This window comes from Polyodon spathula, chromosome 3, assembly GCF_017654505.1.
Source record: "Polyodon spathula isolate WHYD16114869_AA chromosome 3, ASM1765450v1, whole genome shotgun sequence".
Lineage (NCBI taxonomy): Eukaryota > Metazoa > Chordata > Actinopteri > Acipenseriformes > Polyodontidae > Polyodon > Polyodon spathula.
In genome coordinates this window covers 2772691-2777331 of record NC_054536.1, presented here as the reverse complement: position 1 = coordinate 2777331, position 4641 = coordinate 2772691, and positions in this window count along the sequence as shown.

The following is a 4641-nucleotide window of genomic DNA, read 5'->3' as shown; positions in this document are numbered from 1 at the left end:
TTGAATTAAGTGAATTACCCATCTGTAACAGGAATGGCTTGGTGGTAACGTCAGGCCAGAAGCAGGAACAAGAACAAAGAAGCAAGCACTGCAGTGAAAGGCGCTGCGACGCCGTTTATTCAGACAAAAATAAAATAAAACATTTTTACAAAAATACACTGCTCACAGAGCAAAATAAAAGTTTTAAATAAAAACACAAACACAAAACCAAATAGGTCAGGTTGGGCAGATTGCTTTCACTGTTCCTATTCTATTCTATTCTTTTCCTTTCGTTTCATTTCTTTTCTTTTCTCCTCGCCTCTCGCTCTCCCGTATGCTCGTCTGTACTCCCACCTCGAGTGCAGAGAGCTGCAGGCTTATATGCAGGGGACCATCTTCCGATTAGCAACAGTTAAACAATTAATTAACTCAGGAGATGGTCACCTTCTGCACAAAGTTTTTGACATGGATGGGGCTTCCCAACAATGCTACAAAACAATATATATTTTAAACTAACCACAAAGACAAAAACAAAACAGATACAAAATAATACACACTAAATACAGGGGTGGAGGGGTACCCCCTCTAAAATAAATAAATACAAATCATAATACAAAACAAATACATTTTACAGCAGAGTTTTGCACTGCCCCCTTTTACGTACAGGGCTCCTGTATCAATGAATGGGCTGTACATACAATCATATGTGGGTAATGACAAACTTCCGTTTTTCACCAAACAGTACAGTGATCTCACATATCAGTTTTATTTTGCAAGTTGTACAATGACTGTCATGGCTCTGCAGGCTTTAATGTCAATTGGCACGTCTGACCTGTGGAATGCTGGTCACTTGGGTGGTCTGGAATCTCTGTCACTGCATTTTCCAATGTAAAAGACTATGGTAAAAGTGACTCATAGTCTCATGTCTTTGCATCAATGTCCCCACACCACTTCCACTGCCAGTGTGCTGTCACAGGGCTGCATGATAAGCTGCTGGTGTTCACTGGATCCAATTGTGAACATTTTCCTGCATCCTTTTCAGTCAGGGGGAATGCTATTTTCTGTTTTGAATTGTATGACTCAATTGTACTGGTTTATTTTGCACTTCTGTGGTTACAGGGAATTTGAATCAATTCACTAAATGATCAAATGTTCTAGAGTTTAATTTCACAATTTAAATTCTGTTTTCCAAGACAGAGGACTACACTTTCCTTTACTGACTCACTTTAATTCAGCTCGCCAAAAATAGGATGGGTATTTGAAAGCGAACTACATTTGTCAGGTTAAAAAAAAAGAAAAAATGTATCTGCCATAGGAGACCTATGCTAACATAACTATTATGAGAGGATTGTGTGTTTGCTGAATGAGATTGAGTTTGTTTTGTAGCATTAAGACTAATTCTATAAAGTTGTCTTTCAATATGTCAGTTTTATTATTTTCTATAAAGGCCAACAGTCAGCTTCTCTGACATGTCTCTTAATGTGAGAAGGCAATTGTAAGATATATTTAGGCACCCTCATAATAAATCAGAAGTTGATTAAGGAAATGGTAGTTATCATCTAAAACCCACTTTGGTGGTGTACAATCTGTTCAGGGATTCCACAATACATTATTGAATAATAAGTCAGTTGGAGAGTTGTGTAAGTTTCAGATTTTCAAACTAAGTAGTTCCCTCTACTCTTAAAAAAAGTATTTTCTCTTGGTCAAGGAGTATTTGATGTCATGTACAAGAAGCAAAGGAAGGCCATAACAGCTAGTTAGTGGAGTAAACTTTTTTGTATACAAATCCAATGAGAATCAACGGATAGAAAACAGGGCCAAAGAAAGAAGAAGAACACAGAATAAGAAACACTTACAAGTCTGAACAAAGGCATTTCAGAAGATACACAAACCTCCAGCTAGACTTGACAATCACTTAAGAGAAAGTGTAACTTTCAGGACGTTCCACACTGTGTTGTAGAGGAGAAATACTCAGAACCCTAACCCTAACCCTAACCCTAACTAACTCTAACCCTAACAATAACCCTAAGCCCCTAACCCCCTAACCCTAACCCTTCCACACTGTGTTGAAGAGGAGAAATACTCAGAACCCTAACTCTAACCCTAACCCTAACCCTAACTCTAACCCTAACCCCCTAACCCCCTAACCCTAACCCTTCCACACAGTGTTGTAGGGGAGAAATACTCAGAACACAGAAGGTTTTGTTTCACAGGGTAATACCTGTAACAGTTTCATTCATTTTGGTACAGTTCGTTGTCGTTGTATTTATACTAAAGTAATACAAAAATGACTACAAAAGATTTAGAAGTGAGTAGTTTTTCGAGATTTACGATTATACTGTAAATACAGTATAATCATAAATCTTGAAAAACTACTCACTTCTAAATCTTTTGTAGTCATTTTTGTATTACTTTAGTATAAATACACGTTAATTTGGATTCATATGTTGTTTTTTTCTGACTTTATGTGAACGAAAAGACACACATTTGCCCGTTTTCCCATTGGAAATAGTGATATTTTGAAATATCACTGTCCTGGTCACAAAAGCAAAGTTTGTGGCGAATAATAGCCATTTTCTATACTTTTGAGTCATAAGCAATTAGGAAATAACACTTACTACCCAGGAACAAAAATTGTGTTACATAGTGTTATCTTTTTTTTTTTCTGGCTATTGACTTTATAATGCAGCTTAGTTACTGTGTAATGGCTTTCAATCAGTTAACATATTTAGAAATTAGTTCTACTACATTTTTACACACTTTAATCTATGGGTGCCCACACTTTTATCATGAACAGATATTTGAGATTGCTCAAGTGCTTTTGCTTTTTTTAAAAAGATTGTTTGTTAATTAGTGGCTAATGTTCACTAGATGCTTGTATTGAACATGTTTTCTTGAATTATCTTATATAAAGTGTAGAGTGCCAGTGCTTTTGTTTGTGGCTGCATGTTCAACATTTCACACAACCTTCACAATTATAGACCCCATATTGTTAATTTACACTAAACTCCCAAATTGAGTTAAAGCTTCATGAACAGGGCCAGACCCATAAAGGAAGTTCATCTGAGATTTGTTCTACTTTAGACTTACTTTTCAACACAGAAGTAAAAATGTGTACTGCACTGTAAACACACCATTGTATACTGTGGCTTCTGATATATCAGCAGCTTAAATTTAGCAACCATTGCCAAGAGCATGTGTGCTGCCCTCACGGGTATCTTAATAATAGAATAGGTGCTTAAATACACACAGCCAAATAATGACATGTACTGGGTTAATGTAATATGCACTTCCCTCAACACATATGATGTAAGCCTATTGTATTACAGTGCTTCTCAAATGAAAGTTTCTAGCAAGAAGGAATCCTCCTCTATGATTGAGGGTACTCTGCTTAATTGCCCTAATAAAATGAGCATACAGGTGCAAAATGAGGATGTATTTCATACATTAAAACAAACTGCTTCCCATTTAGGAGACTACCGAAGCACTTTGTTTGCTTTGCCAGTGTGGGTTTTGTGCATGTTGCAAAGAAACAGGTTTGGATAGATATTCATACACACACTTATTAACATGCTAGTAAACCAAGGTATAAGCACAATCAGCGTTACAAGCTGATTTCACACGGGTTAAACTGTGTGTTAATAATGTATGTAATCATGTGGTTGTAAATTACCTTTCCCACGTTTACAACTTTTTAACGACCATTGCCACTTTCTAGTCTGGCTAACCTAGAATTACATGAAGTTAGGGTTTAATACCAGATTTGCAGGTTGAAAAACCTGCCAGCTTTCTCTATGCAATTCATTGGGATTGGGATCAACTCTGAAGCGGTTAAAATAATTCGTAATTTAAAACTTAAACATTGGGTGTATTTCAGGTCAGGTATTTATTGTCACCTCACCTGTATAAAAAACAAAACAAAAAAAGGTTAACAAAATAAGATCAGCCATTACCACTTGAAGAGGTGAGATATTAAATCACTTATTCTGCAGGTAGCTGTGTAAAACAAACACTTGGGAAAATTTAAATAGCTAGCTTGACAATACCTTAAAATTGCTGAGTACTATCGTTTTGTACTTGTATTATTATTATTATTATTATTATTATTATTATTATTATTATTAAGCGAATACAATAGCAAAACCGGGACGCTTTAACAAGGCTCTAAACTGTGCCAATCGAAGTTTCGCGGGAAGTGTTCCCCGACCCTCATGAAGTGGAATCGGCAGCCCTGGCTGCGGTACTGCGTGTTCCGAGCAGAAAAGCAGCCAGTGTCACTCGCTGTACGGTTCAATTAGCCGGTGCACCGCCCTGTCAGGCGCGCCTTGCTTTAATATTCGCTTTCCCTGCTAGCGGGAAAAAAGCAGCGCGGCGCATCACAGACACGCTAGCCTCGGCCAATGGGGCGTGACGTTGTTTATGCAGGCTCCTCCTCTTAATGGCATATCTCATTTATACAGGGGAAACGCGTTGTACTATTCATAGCACACACGAGAAAATACTCAAACCAAAAACCATATTCATTTACTCACAGTCAGATATTGAAGTTATATATACATATATAAAACGAGATTAAGCCGCAAGTCGTAAACAGAAATCTGCACATCATTGCTTATGAAGACCCCCCCCCCCTTGAAACAGTAAACTAGAGGCGCCCACTGT